Below are 23,379 nucleotides of genomic sequence, written 5' to 3'. Positions count from 1 at the left end.
GATAATGGATCATCAGTTTCGGGTAGAGAGAGTAAGGATGTGAAGTCAGAAGACATTGAGAGACTACGAGAAAATGGTGGAATTCAAGTGTGCACTAAGAATACCATCTGCCGTATCTGTAAACAAAGGATGTTGCAACCATCAAGCCAGCTGCTCCTGCAGCTGCCCCCAACTGTGCACCCTGGGGGGACCCAGGATGGAAGAGAACAGGATACTGGCTGACATAGTTAAGGAGCATATCAAAGGAATGATTTCATGAACCCAGATTGTTGCGCCTCCCCATACTTAAAAGTAAAGTGCTAAATTCATTAACTTGAGACATCTGGTTTTCTTTAACTAGCAGTAATCTTTTGATGTTCCGACTACCTGGCTTTTATTGCAAAAACTCCTATGTTCTGAGTCCTCTTTGGAACAGCCCTTCAGAGCCATCTGACAGGCTATCTTCTGGGCTTAAGTCCTCAGAAAGTCCACCAAGTAAAACACAATTTACAACTTTTAGGTTGTACGTTATTTTTCAGTTGACACAAGTGATTACTATTATGTCTGGTAGAAGCAGTCACTACAGAGGAAGAAGAATGGGGTGTTGTAGACAAGACTGTGGCACTGTGGGGTTTAAGAACTCACAGGAAGAACCACTGGGGTGGGAACCAGGATGCGGACCTGGGAAGAAGCTGCTCATGGAGGTTGTATGTGATGGTCATTGTGATAAAGGGTGTTAAGGATAAGGATGCGGTGCAATTACTTTCCTTGAACAGAAAGATTCCTATGTGTGTATTGACCACATGAGAATGATCTATAGATTGTTGGTAAGTGGGTATATGGGTAGGTAAAGTGCATTATGTTAGGTGCTGAGGGGTTAAAGAGTGGAGATTTTCTAAGTGGGAATAGCAAATGGCATGGAATCAGATGTGGGAGCTATAAGAATGAAAAACCCTTCTTCAATATAAAGCTCAATAGAACAAGCAACATTCCAGCATTCTAGATTAAGCAGAAGCAACAGAAATAATTGGCCCTGCTTGGATGCTTCACAAGGCTGGTATGTGGACAAATGGGATAAGACGTGTGAAAGTACGTGGCTGGAGCACAAACTCTGGAGGTATTGATGATCTTGAATCAAAATTAAGTTCCCCATATGGAGCAGACTTTTTACTCACAGGCCTGAGGCTGATTTCACAAGTCCAGTCATGACCAAAGCACAAACTTTGTTGCCATGTAGCCCCAGGGGATACCTGATGCACTGGCTTATGATGCACTGGTACAGATAGAACACCCATTAAACATGAGGAGAGCAGATAAAAAATAACATTAAAATTGACATGGATACATGAGACAGTTGAATTAGAAATTAACTTACATGCTTAAAGCAAGCAAGAATTTAGAGAAATTTTAAGATTTGTGTGGACATTTTGGGCTAACCCACCGTATTTTGAGGGATTGTGTTTTCTCTTCTCTCTGACTGCCAGTGTGCCTAACAGTGGAAAAGTGTGAGCGTTCATAGTCACATGATGCAGATGCGGGACTCCATTCTGAAAGACAATGCCAAAGGTTGCTCACTGGGAGCATTGGTGGTGTAAACAGACAGTTCCTGAAGAGCTGACGCTGAAATGTCCAACAATCCTTGGAATTGTGAACTCGGGGAAGTTTGTGGAAGGCACCAGGGTCATTTCTTCACATGCCCAGTAGAAATAACCCAAAGTTCTGGTAATAGCAGGGTAATTAAAATGATAATGTGGGCATATATTCAGTTATACGGAAACATACTAATTTCAAGGAAAGATATTAATCAAAGTGTTTCACATGAAACTCAGTTATTCATATATATGTCGTGATCATAAAAACAAATTAGAAAAAAATATATAAATGTAAACAACTCTTTGCAGGAAACCCCTTTTCTTGTTACTTTAGCAAAACTATATTGTCACTAATCTTAACCAAGCACCCCCTTGCCCCACTCGTCTCCAGCCTAAGCACATCTTTCAAATCTTTTGATCACAGTACCTTGCCTAACTTGTTGGTCTTTTCCTGCAGATCAGAAAGGAGAAATGGAGAATAAGTAATTTACAAATGACCAGATCTCTTCCATAGCTTCCCCTTCAGTCATCTCATGAACAAACTGTGTGAACAAGATAGCATCTAAGGAGACTTCACAAGGAACTGACAAGCCTACACACAGTGGGGGTGGCGACAGCTCTGACCCCCCCCATCTCAATGATCATCTGAGATTACACCCCTATTTTCCCTTTTAAAAACGTCCATGGCTGAGCTGAATCTTTGGAAATGGCCTCTGGGGGGACACTGAGTCCACCATCTCGCCAGATTGCCAGCTTTTTTCATTACAACATCTTTCCTTTCTGCTGACCATTGCCTCTCGAATCATTTGTCTTTGAGTGGCAAGCACTCGAACCCGAGTTCAGTAACACAAAGATATTACCATTGGTCGTTTGAAAGTAGTAGAATTTGTGTGTCATTTAATTATGTTTATTTTTGTTCATCAATATCTTCTACTTTGCCCACAATAAACATATATTGGTAAATATAATAAGAGAAAGTCAATAGCGTATCTATGGGAAACTCACCATAGCACTGAGTCCCAGGAAGCCTTTTTAGGAATAACAGAAGTTTATTCACAGTGAACAGTCAGAGCAGCATCTTTCTGTTCCTGTCTTCTCATAATCCTATCCTGGGAATTTGTCCAGCCAGCTTCAGAGTGGTCATGGGCTCTGTGGGCTGTCCACGCGCCTCCCGTGCTCTGCCAAATACGCCAGACCAGACACCTGCTAAACTTTGAAGGTCATGGGTAGCTTCCTGGCATCTAGTGCAAACTGGCTTTCTGCTGACAAGTTGTTTGTTTTTTTGTTTTTTTTTTCTTGCTCTGCTTCTGATTTGAGTCTTGAGGGAAACTCTTCAAGCCAGCTTTAGAAAGAGAAGCTGCTGTCATTTGTGAATGCAGTTAATTAGAATAACATTTGCTTTTACGTATTCAATATTTGGCACGATTATCAGACCTAAAGGTTATGTTGTTCTAGCAGATAAGCTGGGCTCCAAGGGGTGTTTGTTGTCTCCCCAGACTGGTGCTGGCTAAAAATAGGACTCCGAGGAGCACAGGGATAACTGCCTTAGATGTTGAATCTGCACAGTAGCGCGATGCAGCTCAGCTAAGTCTTTCATGGCACTATTGACAGATGGATTTCCTCCGCATGGACAAGTGACTGGCTCATGGCTCAAGACTGTTCTTGGGAGGTGCTGGAGAGAAAGGTTGGTCCTGCTGGGAGTTGAAACTGATACAGGAAAATGAACGTGGGGCGAGAGGACGGCCGTGTCCCAGGTCTCGGCTGAGTTCTTGGGATGCGTCCCAAGTGTGGGTCCTTGACTTTGCACAGGAAAGAATTCAAGAGTGAGCCACAGTGGAGTAAAGGTAGATTTATTCAGAGAGACACATACTCCATAGACAGAGTACGGTCTGTCTCAGGAGGCAAGGGGGTGAGAGGCCATGAGGAGCGGTGTTGCTAGTTTTTATGGGCTGAGTAGCTTCTTATGCTAACAAGAGGGAGGATTATTTCAACCACTTTGGGGGAAGGGGCCGGGATTCCAAGGAATTGGGCCACTGCCAACTTTTTGACAATCTTTTATGGTCAGCCTTGGGACTGTGATGGTGCTTGTGGGAGTGCCATTTAGCCTGCTAATATATTATAATGAGCATATAATGAAGCTCAAGGTCTCCTGGAAGTCAAATCTCCCGCCATCTTGGGCCTCAAGGCGTACGGGGAGATGAATTTTCCACCACCCTGGTGTTAATTGCTATGGTATTTCTTGAATGGCTGTGCCCTGCCCCCTTCCTTCCTGTCTCAAAACTGGACAAGGTGGCTGCTTCAGAAGGGAAGCAGGTTTCGTCAAAATCTATTTGATTATTGACAAGGCTTGGCATGCATTGCTAAGTGGCTAATCGTTAAACTACTTAATTAAGACAGTCCTCCACTGAGAGCATAAAACCCACTCGACCCTGATTTCAACAACCAGCTGCCATGATCTAAGGGAACAGCTCGAAGTATAAGGCACTTCCCTGCTGGGAAGTCACTCCTCCCCTCTGTTCAAGGGTTTGCTGAAGAAAACACATGGTGTAACACTGCCTGCAGTCCTGTCCTGAATCACGCCCTGCAGCAGGTGGAATGCGGGGAGGCTATTATGTATCCCTTTAATAGAACCATCTACTTAGGAGGGAAAAGGAATGTGTCTGTTCGGTAGGTGCACGGCAGAGTGATGAGGAAGTCGGTGTGAGAGCAGAGCCTGCTGCCTCAGGCTGCATTTCTGAGTTATTCCCCCCCCTCCCCCGCTGAGGCACTAACGCATATTGACAATTTCACTCAGAAACTGTAGTTCATTGTAAGAGATGAAGGATGTATGAATAACATTAAGGATGATGCTCAAAGGGGCCCAGGCTCATGAATAGTTTAAAAAGGAAACCCTGGTTGCTTTGATGGCTTCATTCATCATGTTCTGAAGGAAGAATTCGGGTGTTGGGGGGAATTTTCTGCTTCAAGTTTTTGGTTTAAATGAACTGTTTCTTTGTTTCTTATTAGTTTAATTCCCTCTCCTCTTTCTTAAGTTCCTAGCCTGGTAAAGGCTGAGAGAAAATTTAAAAGCAGACCATTTGCTGTGAGATAATTTGTTTTCAGTCCCTTTAATGGATGTCAGACTTTCTGAGGCCAAAGATGCCAGATGTATTCTTCAATTTGGCCGGTGACACACTTGTTAAGTTGGGCTTCTGCTCTTAATAGTAAACCCTTCCTTTAGCTGGAAGTTTAACATCTGTGTCTGTTCAGCAAAATTTTATTGAGATTGTTATGTCCTTTCGATGGTAGAAAATTATCCAAACCTTGGTGTCCCCACTCACCAGGCTGCTGGTTGATTAAAGGGTCGAAATTTCCATCCTCACAAGTGTGGACAACAAATATCACATGCCACTTCAGTAAACAAAGAATGTTGTGGCCATCAAGCCATCAGCCACTGCAGACACCCCTGTGGGTGCACCCTGAGGGGATTCAGGATGGACAAAAACAGGATACTGGCCCCGGAGAGTTAAGGTGCACATCAAAGTAATGACTTCAATGAGCCCAGACCCTTGCATCTTCACATAGATAGAAAAGCGCTAAAATCATTAACTTGAAATGTGTGTTTTTGTGATTAGCAGTCATCTTTTGATGTTCGACTACTTGTTTTTTTCTCAGCAAAATCTCTCTATATATTGATTCCTCTCTTACGTCCTTGGAGCAGCCCCACGGAGGGATCTGAGAGGCTGTATCTGGGGCTTACATCCTCAGTAGGTCTGCCGAATAAAGCCTAATTCTCAACTTGGAGTTTGTGCATGTGTTTCAGCCAACACACGCATACATAAGAATATAAGTAATCGTTAAAGAGAAAACTAGCATCACGTAAGGGAAAATTACAGACAACGTATCGTTCGTGGTAAATAAGAAATGTCATTCATTTGTATTGTGGTTTTCCAGGTCAGTGCAGTTTCTTGAGTAAGTTGAGACTGTAAGTGGGATTATTAAGAATTCACCTTCCCCCTCATCCTTACTTTCCTAGGGGTTGAAGGGCACATGCCCTAGGCATCTCTGAGATTGGAAGGTGCTCACTCCATTTCAGTGGCTGAAATGAGAAAGAGTTGGTTACATGTGCTGTCACAGAATGCAAGAAGTCAAGAGCTCCAGAGAGTTCCAGCTGCCGGTGAGATCTGGAGCAGAATGGCAGCGTGGCTGAAGGCCAGGGGGCTGCCCTCCGGGGCTGTGCATCAGTATGCTCTGCTGCCCCTGGAATTCCTTTCTCTTCTTCCCTCTGTCCCAGTGTTTCAGCCAATGCATGGCTTCTACTGGCTTGTGACTTGTGAGTCCGCTGACTGCCTCCTCTTGTCTCCATGGGAAAGGGGTCCATTGGTTACTCTTTGATTCTCTGACAGTGTATCATCTTCCTATTAAACCACAGCTATTTTATGAGCTCCTGATTGTGTGGGTCAGGATTTCCAAGGGCCACAGAGATGGCTTTGGTGTCCCCCTGAGGTTCAGGTTTCTTCTCTCACATGTGGTGCCTCACCTAGGACAGCTCCACACTGGGGTCCCTGGTGGGGTTGTGTGTACAGGAACCTACTTCTGTCACTGGAGAGTAGGTTCTTGTCTTGCATATGGGAACAAAAAACATTGTAAAGCCATATCAATAAACGAAGGATGCTGTGGCCATCAAGTCATCAGCCACTACCGCCACCCCCGACAGTGAGTGGAGGGAACTCAGGATGCAGACAAGCAGGCAGCGCGGCCTCTGCAGCGCCCCCCCACCCCGCCCCGCCCTCACCAATGGTGCCTCCTGAGGGGACCAGGATGGGAAAGAACAGGACACAGGCCCCAGACAGCTAGGTGCGCATCAAAGGAACGATTTCAACGAGACCGGAACTTTGCACCGTCCCATATATAGAAAAGTGCTAAATTCCTTAACTTGAGAGGTCTGTTTTTCTTTAATTGACAGTAATCTTTTGATGTTCCAACTTACCTGGTCTTTGTTGCAAAAATGTATAGATCCTGGCTTCTACCTTGCCACTTCGGAGCAGTCCCTCAGAGCGATCTGAGAGGCTGCCATCCCAGGCTCAAGTCCTCAGAAATGTCCACGAAATAAAACAGAACTCTCAACTTCTAGGTTGTGCATTTTATTTCAGTTGGCATGCAGGAAAAAATTAAAGAGCAAGCCATAGCAAACTGAAAGCAAGTGTATTTAGGGAGATGCACATTTCACAGACAGAATGTGGTCCATCCCAGAAGGTAGAGCGGCCCCAGGGTGCAGGTGGTGAGTTTTTATGGGCTGGGTGATTTCATTGGCTAACAAGTGGGAGGATTATTCCAACTGTTTTGGGAAAGGGGTGACGATTTCCAGGAACTGGGCTCCCACCAAACTTTTGTCCTTTTATGGTCAGTGTGAGAACTGTCACGGTGCCTGTGTGAGTGTCATTTAGTGGCTGATGTATTATAATGAGCCTATAATGAGGCTCAAGGTCTACTGGAAGTCAAATATTCCACCATCTTAGGCCTAGGTGGTTCTAACCAGTCTATGTTGTATCCTCAATGGCCGTCATTCTTTTTGTGATTGTACCCTGCCCCCTTCCCTCCTGTCTCACTTCCCCTGTTGGCTGGCTTCCTCCTTTCTCCCCAAGAGGATCTCGGAATCCCTCCCTTCCTGCAGGGTGTCTGGACCTCTGATATGGTAGCTCAGTGCTCCAGAAAGAGAAAAGAAGACACTGCTCTTAGAGATGCACAAACCAGACATTAGTTACAGTGGTAAGAATAGATTTATCCATAAATAACTATTGCAGGAGGGAAGAGTTCAGCCTGAAATGAACTGAATTTCGCTGAACAAAGAGGCAGGAGATTTTTAAGGCGGGGGTGCTAGGGGAAGGCACTGAGGGGTGGAAAGGGCAGTGGTTTATGTCAGTAAGCCTCTGGGTTTGCTAACTGCCACTTATCCAGAAGAGAAACAAATCTGTTGTATCTTTTTGACAAAAGGCAGCGAATGGTGCAAGCTGCAGCAAAGCGTCCACTGAAATTAGGCCCTTACCTTTCCCCGAGAACCAGGAACAAGAGCAGCAGTCGTAATGTTTGCATTCCAAAGAGAAGGCTCCCAGGTCCTTGGAGAAATCATCTGGGCGGTAGATTTACATCTCAAGATGATTTTATAATCGCATGCTTTCTACAGTGACTGCGTTACAGGGGGTCCAGGGGCCTATCAAGCAGGAGGTTTGGGCTGGAACAAACAACAAATTCCCCTGGCGTTACTGAGCTTTCTCAGGCAGGTGTTTTAAGCAGAGGCGGGGGTCAGAGTAGGCACATAGCTTATATTACTAGAAGCCTTACTAGAATTTGGTCAAGTCTCAGAGTGCAAGGGCTTTGGATGAAGCCACTGTGTGCTGAGAGTTTTGTAGTTCTCACTAGCAAGCATCCTTAAGTCCTAAGCCCACAATTCCACTTCTGCAGCGATCTTTTGATTAAAGCAAGTCAACGGGCCCGGCCCAGGTTCAAAGGGAAGGGAATGCCCAAGGGTCAACACTAAAAGACATTGTTTATTGGGTCCACAGTTGTAACGAAAATCACAGTTCCTTATGTCAGTATCACATGTGGACCCCTCTTATGGGGCAGAATGCTCATGCTAAGGCCGCCAGCCAACCCATAGGCAATTTACTCTTTCCTAGACAGCGTCTAACTCTGGCCCCACTCAGCTGTGGGAAAGGCGGTTGGAATCATTACCATGAAATCTACATGAAGCATGAAAGTCTACACATAAGACTTCCCCCCTGGGATCTTCTGCTTCTGATCGGTGTTCATGGCATAGCACATATTCAGCACTTCACGAGACTCCCTAGTTTTGACAGCAAGCCTGGAGTCAGCTCTGACGTGAACCTCGGAGAATACTTCAGCGTTGTGTCCTAGCGAATCAGGGGTAATCGACTGCTGTAAATTATTATCTTTTGAACATGGCCAGAATTTTTGCTGTGGTTGTAGTTACTGTTGTTGGCTTCCACTGCTTCACGTAGTCAGCAGGAAAGAAATACTACTGGCAGGACCTCAGAATCCTACTCTTCTGGCTTTTTCTAACTCAGATCAATTTTACTGGCACGAATGGCAGAAGTGATGCATGGTGATAAACCACTAAGGTTAACCCCATTTAATTTTCAGGGAGCTTGAGGTCAGGCTGCCCTACACTCTAGAGCAGCATTGTCAACACTTGCTGCATGGCGGCTCACGTGAGGGGGACGCTGGATTCACTCTTCACCAATCCCGATGTGATTGTTTGAACTGCACCCCTTCCCCCTGCAAAAGCCATGTTAGAATGCAAACGTGAGAGATGGTGGGTATCCAAGGAATAACCCTGAGTCTGCTCTAATTTATAGATTATGTGTATCTAAAAAATCACTTGCTACTCTGTGCACTGCAACTACTGGTAGAGACAAAACAGCACAGCAGTTAAGAGGACAGAAGGGCAAACTCCAGGTTAGTTCTGTATTTGACTGCCTGTTCCAGTCAGCTTCAACAGTTCTTTTTCAAACGTCAGTGTGCTTTGACATCGAATACTGTCATGCTGCAGAGTCACATTCAGTGTGTGTGACTGTGTGCTCGATGCACAGTGAGGCCAAACAAATGGAAATGACAGTGTTTGGAGCAAAGAAAGGTTTACTAAAGGGCCAAGCCAGGAGAATGGATGGCTTTAGTGCTCATAAGACCTGAACGCCCTGATGGTTTGGGGGGAGGAGCTTTTAAAAGCAAGTTTGGAGGGAGGGAGGCAGGGTGCATGACTTTCTTCTGATTGGTTGGTGGTGACGGAACAGGGTGGTGTTTCAGGAATCTCAGTCATCAACCTTTTGGTCCCAACCAGAAGGGGTCCATGTGCTTGTGCGCAGCCTGGTTACCTGCGGGGGCTTAGTTCCTGCAGAAGAACTCAGAGATACATGGTATCGTACTATTGTGTACATTCCTTAAGGAGGAGCCAGGACTCAGCTTCATCACTGCACTATTGTTTCCTGACTGCTTCTCCTTTGTTTCTGCGTTCCTTCACTGCCAGAAGTAGTAACTGTTTGAATGTGCCCTTTGGAACTCAGAGAAGGTCTCAGAAACTGAAGCCTTTTTCCTACAAACAAGAAAAGCTTTTGTACCCAGGAGGGCCCCACAGTGTCCTGCTCTGTTTCAGTAGATGTAGGTCAGGGCCTGACACACACAGTAGTCACATCCTTGTGTAATCTCCTCCTCTTGCGTGTGGGCTGGATCCAGTGAGTTACTCTTACTGAAGAGAATGCAGCAACAGTGATGGAATAGCACTCTGATATGAGGCTATAAAAGCCGGACTCTGTCAAGCTCACATTCTCCTGCTCTCTTTCTTTCTGTGAGCCTTCATTCTTAGGGAAGCAGATGACATGTGTATGATGCTGCCTCCTTCTTTTACTCATTCAACAAACATTTATTGAGCATCTAATTAAACGCTCAGTTCTGTGCTAGATGCTGGGAAACAATGGAGAGGAAACAGATGTTACTCCAGCCTGACCTCCTGGTGGGAGAGACCAACTTAAACATGTTCACTTATTTATAACTTAGAATTTAACATGAATAATTTAAAATTTTATGAACTACACTAGGTGCTCGGAAAGACACTGAAGAGGAAGAGCCGAGATTTTTAAATTACCATAATGATGACGGAAGTGAAGCAAATGCAAAGGCAGATGCTGAGATGGAGCTGGAGGGGACCTCTAGAGGGAGAGACCTTTAAGCAAAGACAGGATGCACGGGAAGCAGACAACCAGGAGGAGAGTTGGGACAGCAAGCAGCCTGTGCTACATTTCTGATGCAGCAACCAGCAAGGTGTTTGGGGGACCTGCAGTGACCCCTGTGGCCAGGGCATAGGGAGAAAAGCAATATTCAAGAGTACTGGAAAGAGGCAAAGGCTAGATCATGCAAGGTCTTCTAACTCATGGAAAGAGCTATAATGTTATCTTAACTGCAAGGGAAACATCTTTGAAAACCTCTAAGCAGGGCCATAACATGGTAAAATGCATTATTTGAAGACATTACCCATACTGCCAAGCGAAGTATGGGTTAGAGGGGGCGAGAATGGGTATGATGGTTAGGGGGTGTTTTGGTAGTCAGGGCTAAGGATGTTTGTGACGTGAACTTGGCTACTGAAAGTAGAGAAGAAATGGAGTAAATGTGTTTAATATATATATTACTCCAAAATGGGAAGGGAAAAGACCTCAGTTCTTGTCTTACCTGAAAGAGAAGAATTCAGACGGGAGATGGAAGCCTTGTGTAGCAAAAGATTTTAAAAGTTATATTGGTAAAGGGAAAGTAGGCCTCCGAGAATGGGAGGCAAGCTGATCCAGGGGCGGACCGCAGTGGTCTTTGTCTCTTTTATGCCCTCCCTTAGGGGTGGTCTCTTGATTGATGGATGGCTCTTGCCCCTGGCGTGCTGAATCATGCTCGTCCGTTTTTCCACATGTCCTTACCCATGATGTGCACAGAAAAACCCATGGCGGGGCCTAAACCGCAATGCTAATTATATTACAGTGAGCACTGGGTCATGTCCGGCTAAGTCCTTCTCGCTACTGAGCAGTTGCTGCTGCCGGGTTCTAGCTGGTTTCTTGCAGGCGCTCATTTAGGGGAAGGGAAGCCCCTTTATGCTGGAGGCGGGCACACCGCCATCTTCCTGACCACCCTCCCTCTCCTTCACCTTATCTGCCCGGTGCCCCCTCTTACCTAACTGCTTAACATACACAACACCACTCTCAACCTGGTCTCACATCTTCCCCCAAGACGCACAGTTACTTAAGAATCATCTTAGATGTCATCTACAGAAAACTATATTAGGCTGACACTCTTCTGCATGCAAATCTGCCTTAGCATTTAATGAAAATTAAAACAGCAATAATAATAAATATGTATTATAATACATGTTGTATATATGTATACATATTTTTAATAATAGATATTTCTTCCTCATTAGATTGCCACTTCTCCAAGGGCAGGGGCAGTTACACCATCATCTTCAGCAATGCAGTCCTGTGTGGAGCAGTTACTCAACACATGTTTATAAGCTAATTTGAGACATTCTGTGTCCCTCATTGTTTGAGGCCAAATCTCTATTCATCTGGAAACCTGCTTCTTCTTCATTAGAAGATAATTAAATTTTGATCCACTGATAAATCTTGAAAGCCTTGTTTAAGTTTTGTCATTTTTTTTTCAGTTTTTTTTTTTCTTTCTTGAAAAATATGCAGAGTCACATCCATGTCAGTTGAAAATTTTATCAATACTTTCGGTAATCATTCATAAGCAAGCCGGCAAGGATTAAACAGCTTTGATGGCAAAACTTCCTTTTGGTCAAGAACACGTGTGTTTTGTGTGTTTGTTTACTAGACCCCACATAGAGGGTTGTAATATAAGAGACAACGACGTACTCTGTTCTCTCCCTCTCTCCCAGTCCCTGAAGACCCCTTCCCCCCTTTTTTTTCTTTTTAAAGCAGGTACTTTTTTTGTTTGTCTTTTGTTTTATTTGTTTGTTCGTTTATTTTATTAGAGGTACTGGGGATTGAACCCAGGACTTCATGTGTGCTAGGGACATGCTCTACCACTGAGCTACACCCTTCCACCCTCTTTTAATTCTGTTAGATGTTTCCCTTCTCCTTTTGCAGGCCTGTCAACCTACCTCTCTATAGTAGATTCTATACCATTCCTTGTCCCTGACAAAGCAAGCCACACTTTGACTGGACTAAGTCCATTCAGAGTAGGGTTAGCAATGCTCCAAGCTTATGTGAGAACATCAACAGAAACTTGGCATGACCCTTCAGAACAGCCACTGACTCCTAATTTAGATCCCGGAAGATACTGACTGGGCTGTACCTGTGAAACTGTCATTTACCTCATGTCAACTACAATTTATTATTTTCACCTTAGTTACATAGATTTTTTCATCTGTGAGTTTGATATACATTACACACTTCCAATGTGATATGAGAGTTATTAAAATAAAAATTTACCAACAGTTTAGAGAAAAAAAGATATTCTACATAATCAACTTATTTGGATTCATATCAACAATGACAACAAAAAGGTAGAATGTCTTAAGAAAATTTAGACATTTTAAGTTTTTCCATTCATGTTTCATTTGGACTAGCCACAGGGTTCTAACCTGTATTTTTCAAAATAAAAATGTGGGCAGAAGCATACTGAATAATACATTTCATTGGTCAGATAATTTTTTTGTTCTTCATTATTAATCCATGAGAAGAAAATTGTGAAACACAATTGAAAATATATCACAGAATTATGCTCTGATGAATTATTAATAGCAGTGTGGCAGAGCAGGGAGGCAGACAGAAAGCATGAATAGAGGCACAGGTGTATTTTCAAGATATTTCTAAAGTTAATGTAAACATATGTAAAGATTGTTTTGGTGATTTGTTTTCAAGGAGTCTTGAGTATTAATGATCAGAAATTCGTTGATGGTGTTCTGCAGGTAAGGAACCTACAACATGTCTCTGTCAGCTCTATACACCTGAGAGTTCTGGGAGCAAGACCCTCACGAGAACGACATCTAGACCAGGAAATTCCATTGCAATTGCTGCCCATCTGGTCAACTTCCAGGACATCTGGCGCATAATCATTTCACCTCTATTTGTTGTTCGATTCTCAAGTTAACTCTATTTCTTTCATCATTAAATTTTCTTTCTCTCAAATTCCTGGAAAAAAAAGCAGTTTAGCAAAGTCATTCACAGGAAGGTGTTTATGACTGAAACAAGAAGAGTAAATATCATTTATTGAGTTTGAATGTTGGTCTGAAAATTATCACTAAATATAACAGAAAAGGTAGCACTGCTTATCCTTAAACGACAGCTGAAGAAATGGAAGTTTAGAAAGATGTCATAACATATTCAAAATTATAGTGAATAAATGACAGGATTTGAACTGAATCATATGACTCTGAAGGCCATGTTCACATGACCACCCTTCTAGGATTTTTCAGAAGAAAGAAAACATCCCAGGTATGAATAGTTAAACTAATGGAGATTATCTCTAATGATGGAATTTCAGAAATTATGGAGAAGTGGTACCTTAGAGTATTTAAAATCACAGTATAAATGCAAATGGCTGTGTGTTTAAATGTAATTTTGGAAACACCATAAGAAGAAGAATCCAAGCTTGGAGACATCTGCCCTCCTTGCCCCACGTCATCCTAGCCTCTTACCATTGTCCAATACAGAGGTTGAATTGATACCAATCATCAGTTTTCTTTAGCTTAACCAATATTTATTTTTTTCAACTGAACTGGCAAAGATTTTAAAATATGTTCATGCACATAAAAATTCTTATTTCCAGTCTCTTAAAAAAAATTGGAAAATCCAGCATTACTGGGCTTGCATTTCCTCAAGGCAAAAAGAAGCCAGAGCTGAATAATGGAGGGGTCCTGTGAGGGGGCTGATCCTCTTTCCAGGACATCACAGTCCTTGCCTGGCCCATCACCCTCAGTCATGCTGCCTGCCTTGCTGGGCCTCTCAGTGCAACCAGCACAGCTCTGCACAACTTCTTGTCTTCTGTAGGCATTTGAGATCCCTGATCTTTCCACCCCTGCTATGCATCCATTGTGAGCATGTGAAGTCTTGGCAGACAAAGACTTGTCTCAAATGACATCTCTCTGTTTCAGTGGTCATTTACTGAAGGCTTGGAGCCATGGTTCTCAGACTTCACCATGCATCAGAATCACTCAGTGGGTATGTTAAAACACAGTTTTCTGAGTCAGCAGGTCTGAGGCTGTCCCAGGGATTTGGATGTCCAACTCAGTCCCAGGGGATGCTGATAACACAGATGCAGGAACCACATTTCGTGAACCATTTCGTTTTAGGGAAAACATTTTTATGCTTGTGGACTGGATCATGATAAAACCAATACTCTGTCTTCTACCATTTTTTCAGAGCTTCCTACATAACTTCCTGATTAAAAAAAATTATATGCTTTATTTTCCACTCAAATAAAACTCTTCACTCCTGGAATTTCTTCAAGGTCAGGGCCGACAGTCATCTACCTGAAATGGCTTAGAGAGAGGAAGATGGTCTTGGTGACACACAGACTTCCTCTCCTGACTTCCTTTTATATCTTCCTTCTTTTATGATGTTTTTCCACGTTCTGCATCATGGTGGCTGCCAACTTCATGGCTGCTGTCCAAATGTCCTACTCTGCCACCAATCCCAGCCAGATTTGAAAACTAGGAGATTTTTCACTTCCAACAGTTCATAGCCCAAATCCACATCTTCTGCTAATCTATTTATATTACACAGATGGCTGGAATCATCCAGAAAAGTCACACTCTGAAATCCAGAGAGAGTGAATGTACTGTAAGAAAAAATAGTTTGGCAAAAAAATTTTTTTTTCTCCTGGCCATTTTCCACTGTGTGTCCTTTTTCCCCTATGTATTGTTTCTCATATTCTTAACGATGACTTTTAAGCTACTTTCCCCCAATATGTGGCTCAGTCCTCAAATTTCCCTTTAACTGAATTGCAGCATATACCATACGCATTCAGATCTTTCTCAATTCCGTTCAAATAAAGTCCTGGGAGACAGCAGGACTAGGAGGCACTGAGGAAACGTGATCATGGTGTGCAGTGAGTGGTTGACAGAAGTCTGTGCAGCCACGGTCACTAGTGTTATCCTCCTGTTTTCCTGTCTTGCACAGAGCTTGTAAACACTTCCTTCCTGACACTGACCTTGCAAGAAAAGGACGGCCAACAAGACATTTTGTTCCGGGCTCCATTTAACAGGAATGCTTACTGAGAGGAAGACGTGCCGTGACCAATATGGTGAAGGTGTGGCAATATTAGGATTTTCTGAGGTAGCAGCTGTTTTCGAGCAACGACATCTCTTCAGGTGCAGCTGTGTGTAGGGTACAGCAGCAGCACCTGGTCCAGAAAAGATGGGAAACAAAGTGCAAACATGCACTAAACAGAGACATGGAAAGGAGGCCATGCTGTTTATTCAGCACCAATCAGATACCCGGTTCCATATAAATCACAGACTTACAGTCCTTCAGAATAACCTTAACTCTTATTTAATTAGAAAGGTTTTATCTTATTGTTTTACAATATAAGTATCATTGTTTTACAACGTTGTGTCAGTTCTTGTAAGAAAACCCATTACGGAGCCACTAAATTTCATGAAGCAGAGAATTTGGGTTTTGATTGTTAATTCTGAAAAACGATTCTGAGACAAAAATATTCCTGTAGACCCTATAGAGAGGGTCAGCCTAACACATTTAAATAACTCTGTATAGCTCGCTAGCTACTGGACAAAGGCGGGAAGGACAGAGACTTGAAGCTAAAAGCGTTAGGATTTCAAAATGAAGATAAGACAAAGTCACTTCTTAAACATAGGATCTATTTTAGTAGTATATATTTAGATTTCAAACATTATTACCTTAATTTTACTCATGTTAGAAAAAGTCTCAAAATGACTGCTCTTTCTTTCTCACTGTCTGTGTTTGAAAAAGAGCAAAATACCTTAAAGAGTTGGTGTCCAGATAGGAAAGTCTTTTAATGTGAACTGAATAGTCCTGGTAACCTCTTAACAAGCTGCCAATAATAAGAATTTAGGCGTAACCAGATGAAGGTGAAGGGACAAGTGATTTCTTCTCAAAAACCTTCTTTCTTCCATGTCATACAATGAAGAAAGTACTCAAGAAAATGCTAGAATGGTTCTAAAGATCATCCAAGCCTTCGATCTTTTAATGCATCTCCTAATGATTACAGTTCTGCCAAGATGGAAACGGAGACATGAAAGAATGGAAGGGAACAAAATGGGCTGGTTTTGAGTTACCGAAGCCACTTCAAAGTTCGTTCTCTTCTCTCTTGAAGATATTTCTTTTTCTTCCTTTTTCCTTTCTCTGTCTCTGTTTTAAACAAAACTGCGAAGAAATATAATGAGTTCTTGAGAACCCAGCCTCATCTCTCAACTTTTGATCATTGGTACACTTGGCGCTGGGATGAGCCTCAGGTAAGAAGGGCATAGTGATCCCCAAGGTAAGAAAAATGCATCCAGGAGACGAGGAAGGCGTGTGTGTGTGTGTGTGTGTGTGTGTGTGTGTGTGTGTGTGTGTGTGTGTGTGTGTTTGTGTGAGAAAAGTAATTGAAAAAAAAATGGAAACCAAGGAATGTATTCTCCAGGACTACTTTATATTCGTTTGTTTGGTTTGCTTTGGCGGGGTTAAGTAGAGTTGCTTTTTTTTTTTTTTTTTTTTTAATTGGAGGTACTGGGGATTGAACCCAGGACATCATGCATGCCAAGCAGGCACTCTACCACTGAGCTGTTACCCTCCCCACTGTGAAAAGTAATTTGTTAAAGGGTATCCCAGTAGTCTTCATTTTCTGATAAGGATGAGTGATTCATTTAATTTAAGAATGTCTTATTGGGCAATTTTAATTGCCAAAGATCAAGACTCCTTTGCTTTATCTAAAGATAAGACAGCAGTCAGAAGATTCTCGTACCTTTTATCCTATAGTCTCAAGACTACCAGCTGTCTCTCCGCATCAGCCTGAATCTGCTTAAATAAATGACAGTTTATAACATGCTTCATTTTCTGACATGCTCTTGTGCATTAAGAAAATCACCCCTTTGAACTTGATGAAGTTGCATTTGGGGCCGTGTTTCATTTAGCGGAGGATGAGCTTACAGAGTCATTATATGGAAGAACTAATCATGAGTGAAAATACAAGTAGATTCAAAAGGGTTAAAGCCTTCACAAAGATAGATTAAGGAAACTAGGATATTTCAGGCTTAAATAACTTAGACATTGACATACATGATCGCACACGAGCCTGATCCTTCAGTGTGTGTGTCTTGGTCCTGCTTCAGAGGCTGACTAGGACAGTGTGATCATTTTTAGAGGCTGGTGCTCTGATTGTTTCAAGAGACCACAGTGGACGTCAACAGGACATGGGCAGTACTGGAGTAGAAGCAGTAACAAGGATGGAGTGTACCTACTGAGCGGGATGATGTTATTTATAGACACAACAGGTTTCTCTTACCAAGTTCAGAACACTTGGGTGGAATTCAAGTCACCTGCTACCCTGTGCACAAAGACACCCCCTTCAACCCGTGAATTAGAGAGGGCTCCACGGCTGTGAAGCTGGGTTTCCTGAACAGAGACGGGTGAAGCCTGTTGTTTGAGGTGAAACCTTTCTGGATGCTCTCTGGTACAGTTTTCATTACCAGAATCTGGCCCAGGCAGAAATCTCACCACTGGCCATCTCACTGAGGGCTGACAAAGACTGTGTCCTCAACCTACCTTTAGCCAGGCTCCTCTGAGCCCTCTTCTTGGCTAGCCCTCAACAAAACACCAACCTAGTTTCTAACAGCTCAAGGCCACATCCCTACCCCCTTTATAGTGAGTACCTGAGAAAACTCAAGACTGCCAAAAAATTTACTGTTTATTTCAGCCAACACCTGTCTCCCAGCTCGGGGGAGGATGGAATTCTAAGTTTGGTCACTGCCAGCTGCACAGGTGACCAGTGTCACATTTACACTGATTAACCCTTTGTCATTTTTCACCTCCCTGATTCTACTGAGCTCTGGCTGGGGCCCCGCCCTGTGCCCTCATTTTCTCTTTTAAAATGACAATTCACCTCTGAACAAACGGAAGCTGAATTCAGTTCATGCTGGACTCATCCCCGTGACATTTATTGCTGATTAAAATCTTTCTTGCCCATGTTAACTAGGGTCTGGTTTTGTTTATCTTCAATAGGCATTTTGAGCAAGTCCCAAGATCTTCATTTCCTTTTCTATCAAAAAATTTGTCAGACTATGGCAAAGCAGCGCTCTCTTCTGATTCTTGCACTGTAACTTCAGAGGAGACTGGTTTTCAGATTTCCCTCCAAAGGACTGGAGTGTTTCTAGGCTCACTCCAGTTTTGCACATGTGTTCGTGCAGGTGCATATGTGCACATATCTATTGTAAATTAACAAGAGAGCATCTTAAATCTCTTCTATTTCCCATCTTCTTTCTTCTCTCCCTAAAAGCTTGATGATGGAAAGAAATGGACATGTTCTGGGAAGTAGACATTCAGAGACACACACACATATAAACATAAGCACACAAGGATGTCTTCTATTTGTAATAATGGCCAACACTTACTGAGCATTCATGCAGGAACATGTGGTGTGTTGTTCTAAGCCTTTCCATGAGCACCTAGCACAGTGCTTAACGCATAAGCATTCATTACATGTGCTGAAGACATGTGGAATAGTTGGAGTTCATAAAAATGCCTTTCTTCCTTCAAAGCTCCCAATGAATTGGCAGTTAGGGTTTCCAATTGTTGGCAGAGGTGGTTAAGAGTACAATACATATTTGTGATTTGTTTTCATGCATAATTAAACTACTAATATAATTAATTTCCAAACTTATTAGTTTTTCCTTAGTTTGTAATGCCACCTTAAAAACCTATTTGACTTTTAAAAATTTAGTAGTTTTATGTAATTGTAAGAACACTTCAGTTTTTTTTTTTATTAATGATCAATTTATCTATAGATTTTAAGGGTAAAAATCTTCAGACATCCCATTTAGGCAAAAATTAACCCTATTTATACACTTAGTTAAACAGATTCCCTTAAACATTTCAAACTATACTTACAGCTTACTATTTATAGCCTATAGTCTCAAACATTTCAGACATCTGAAAGGAAAAACTTACGACTTTAACAAGCAAAAATCTAAGCATTTAAGAAATTCGGATAAATCTAAAAAGGTAAGTCTAAAGATGGACCAAAAGATGATCTATCTTTAGATTTATTTCAAATTGTTTCCTTGGCCTTACTGAATCCCCAACTACATTCTTCGGAACCTAATGATTGGAGTCACAAAATACAAGGCAACGTTCCTGCAGAGTTTAGATCACTCTCTTAGGCGTGCCGTTATTATTTCTCTTTAAGCTACTTTGTTCTCTATTTCTCTTTAAGCTACTTTGTTCTCATTCTTGGGGACTGCTTTGAGAAATTTGAAACTCTTTCATCCCTGCAATTTTGGCTGTTTGTCAGAGCACTAAATAAGATGCGTGAAGGTGAACATACTTTTTTTTTCATTGTTTCTTTCCTTTTTTTAAACATATACGCTGCCTCTATTTTCATTTGGACAATTTTCATGCACTAGATGATAGCAATTTACAAAAGCCTTGGTTCTAGTCTATCCACGCAATCAGCTATTCTTTTTTTCCCCAGCTTTATATCCTTACCACTCTTTTACCTTCATTTTTCTTTTCCTTGATTCCAATAAAATGTAAATGTCATCACCCTGAATTTTCCTCAGTGGTTTTATGACTTTTCAAGCCAGCGGGCAGGTTTCCAATCCATGAATGGACTGTTGGTTGAGAGCATCTGGGGAGAGGGATGGACACTTACGCTGAACAGTCCCTTTCTGATTAGAGTTCTGTAAAACTTGGTTTAAAACTTTACCAATAAATTCTTTTTGCACCCAAACAGCAAGTCTTGTATTTAACTCAGAAATAATGTTATCATTCTTAATTTTATCTTCAAGACAAAAATTTGGTGAATCTAGTGTGTTTGTAGTAGGAATATGGATTCCAGGTGCTATATTAGCAGAATGTCTATTAAAAATATATATAAAGGACATTTGGCTTCGTCTTTCTAAGGAAAAGCTTACATTGGCCACTTAGGATCTGAACCTGATAGCTATTATTATTATTGTAAAAACTGCAAGTCAGTGATGGGAAATTAAAAATTAGATGTGAGACATTCAAAGAGTCTCTTTAGAGAATCCAGTGGAGAGATGCAATGTGGATAGAGCATTCCTTCTCAATATGCAATCTATGTAACTTTGTTTTAAATATGTGTTCTAGAAAAGTGCTTTATGACTACTTATGAGCCAGAACATCTAAAGAAAATGAGTAATGAGTAGAGTTACACATTCTGTGCAAATTAGAACTGCAACAGTTTAGCTTCAAAAGACAAGATTTTAAAATTTAGGGAACAGTGGAGGGAATGAATCTCTCCTGGTGAAATAACAGAAAAATGATGCTAGCGAAACCTAGAGTAATTGATGCCATAATATTGGTTTTGTTCCTGCTCTGGGCCATGGAAGGGAGTTAACATAAGACACTGAGTACAGAAGAATATTCCTAAGGTCTTGTATGGGATTAGCATAAAGTTGTCATAAGGAATCTCTCCTTTTTAAAATGCTACTGTCTAATGGGCTATTATTGGCACTTGCTATGCTAAGACATTGTGTTATATATCAATGCTAGCTTGGAAGTACTTAATACTTTATAGTTTACAGTGTATCATCACATACCTTATCTCATTGGAATCTTACACCAGCCGTGGAAGCACAGAGGACCGTTGCCATGTGACAGATGAAAAAACTGAAGCTCACAGGGGTTATGTGACTTAATATGGTCATACAGTAGATATGGGCCAGTGCTTTCATTAAAATCTTAGGTTCTGATTCCTCATCCAGCTGGCTTTCCACCAGCATCCTTTTCTTAAAATAGTAGTTACTGTGGAAAGACTTAAACTGATGGACCAAACTATGAAAAAAGAAAAGCATTTCATAATTATGAAGCTCCTACATAAAGCCTATTTTTGGCAAACTGGATCATGGACCAAATATATCCCACCACCTATTTTTGTAAATAAAGTTTTATTAGAACACAGCTACTCTCATTTGTTCATAAATTGTCTGTGGTTATTTTAGCCTCAATAGCAGAGATGGAGGTTGCCATAGAGAGTGTGGCCTTGTGAAGTCTAAAATATCTACTATCTAACCTTTTACAGATGAAATTTCTCACCCACTGCTATCATTATCTAAATGGTATAGCGTCCCTTCGTGCATATTATGTGAGTTAATATTTACTTTTAAGGGAGTTATTCAATTTTTATAATACAAGACCATGAGAAAATGTTTTCTGACTTAATTCAATGAGACTTTGAGGATCCAACTGTGGAGAATGTTGTAAATATGTATGATTTATGATCATAATGATAGCAAGTAACATCTATTGACCTGACTTCAAGATTCAAACTGGTAAAATGATGTCAAACATCACATGAGTAGAATTAATAGACTGTAAATTAGAATTAAATGGTTGTCTTTGATAAGGTTACCACACACTTATTGTCTGGAGACCTCTCTGACTTACAAGAACATGCTGGGAACATCACTATCAGGCCCAGCAAACATCTGCCATCTTAATTTCCAAAAGTCAGGTGTTGAAAAAAATCCCAACAATTACATCGTGGCTGTTTGGGGGTTGAGATTGAGAAGAGACCACTTCTCTAGGTTTTCCTTCACCTCCTCCCATGATAAGCACCTACCACAAGTCAAGGCATGCTTAGGTGGTTTAACATGCATTATCTCATTCAATCACCCCCATGCCCTGTTATAGAGAAAATCAAGGCATCGGATACACACAGCAAATCCTTAAGCTCACACAGCCGGCATGGCAGAGCTGGATCTGGGCCCAGAGAATTCCAACTCCAAGTCCAGTACCCCTCAGAGGAGGATGTCTGCCCAGGTCACCTGGTTGACTTCCATCAGTCTACTGGAATCTCGCAGACCAGCTTACACGTTCTTCTTTTCTCTTTGGAAAAATGTCTGTTCAGATCCTTTGCACATATTTTATTCAGATTGTTCGTTTTTTCTGGTTGAGTTGTATGAGTTCTTTTTTGTTTTGGTTTGTTTTTGTTTTTTGGTGGGTAGAGGTAATTAGGTTTATTTATTTATTCATTCATTCATTCATTCATTCTTAAAGGTATTAATGGGGATTGAACCCAGGACCTCATACATGCTAACCATGCACTCTACCACTTGAGCTATACTCTGTCCCCTTGTATGAGTTGTTTATACTTTGGATATTAACCTGTTATGAGATATATGATTTGCAAATATCTTTTCCCATTTAGCAGGCTGACTTTTTGTTTTGATGATGGTTTCCCTTGCTGTGCAGAAGTGTTTTAGTTTGATGTAGTCCCAGTTGTTTATTTTTGCTTTTGTTTCCCTTCCTTTTGGAGTCAGATCCACGAAAATATTGCTAAGACTGACATCAAGACATTACTGCCAATGTTTTCTTCTAGAAATTATATGGTTTCAGCTCTTACATTTAAATCGTTAATCCATTTTGGGTTAATTTTTTGAAGAGAGTGATCTAGTTTCATTCTTTTGCAAGTGGCTGGCCAGTTTTCCCATCACAATTTATTGAAGAGACTATCCTTTCTTCATTTTATGTTCTTTGTTTCTCCATTGTAAATTAATTGTCCATATATTTGTGAGTTTATTTCTGGGCTCTCAATTCTGTCCCATAAATCTGTTTTGTTTGTTTTTTTTTCTTCCTGCCAGTACAGCAGTTTAGTATGGTTTGAAATCAGGGAGCTAGATAGGTCCTGCTTTGTTCTTCTTTCTCAAGTTTTTTTCTTTTTTTTTCTTTTTTTTTTTTTTTTACTATTCATAATCTTTTGTGGTTCCAGACAAATTCTAGAATTTTTTGTTCTGGTTCTTTGAAATCTGCCATTGGAATTTTGACAAGGATTATGTTTAATTTGTAGATTGGTTTGGGTAGTATGGCCATTTTAACAATATTAATTCCTCCAATGCATGAACACAAAATATCTTTCCATTTACTTATATCTTCTTACTTTAATCAGTCTTATAGTTTTCACTATACTGATCTTTCACCTCTTTGGCTAAGTTTATTCTTAGATATTTTATTCTTTTTGATGCAATTGTAAATGAGACTGTTTTCTGAATTTTTCTTTTTGATAATTTACTAGTGTATAGAAAAGCCACAAACATCTTCATTTTGATTTTGTATTC

General features: G+C 41.4%; 1 long non-coding RNA gene across 1 annotated transcript; it reads left to right on the top strand.

Moving 5' to 3' along the window:
* The first annotated feature begins 14,561 nt into the window (after window positions 1-14,561).
* Window positions 14,562-23,292, top strand: LOC116663183. The gene is made up of 3 exons (XR_004319310.1): window positions 14,562-14,573; window positions 16,255-16,258; window positions 23,211-23,292. It is a non-coding gene; the product is annotated as an uncharacterized LOC116663183 (long non-coding RNA).
* The last annotated feature ends 87 nt before the right edge of the window (window positions 23,293-23,379 follow it).

Source organism: Camelus ferus, chromosome 1 (assembly GCF_009834535.1).
Source record: "Camelus ferus isolate YT-003-E chromosome 1, BCGSAC_Cfer_1.0, whole genome shotgun sequence".
NCBI classification, from domain to species: Eukaryota; Metazoa; Chordata; class Mammalia; order Artiodactyla; family Camelidae; genus Camelus; species Camelus ferus.
Note: the sequence above shows the minus strand (reverse complement) of the source record. Positions and strands in the feature narration are given on the sequence as shown.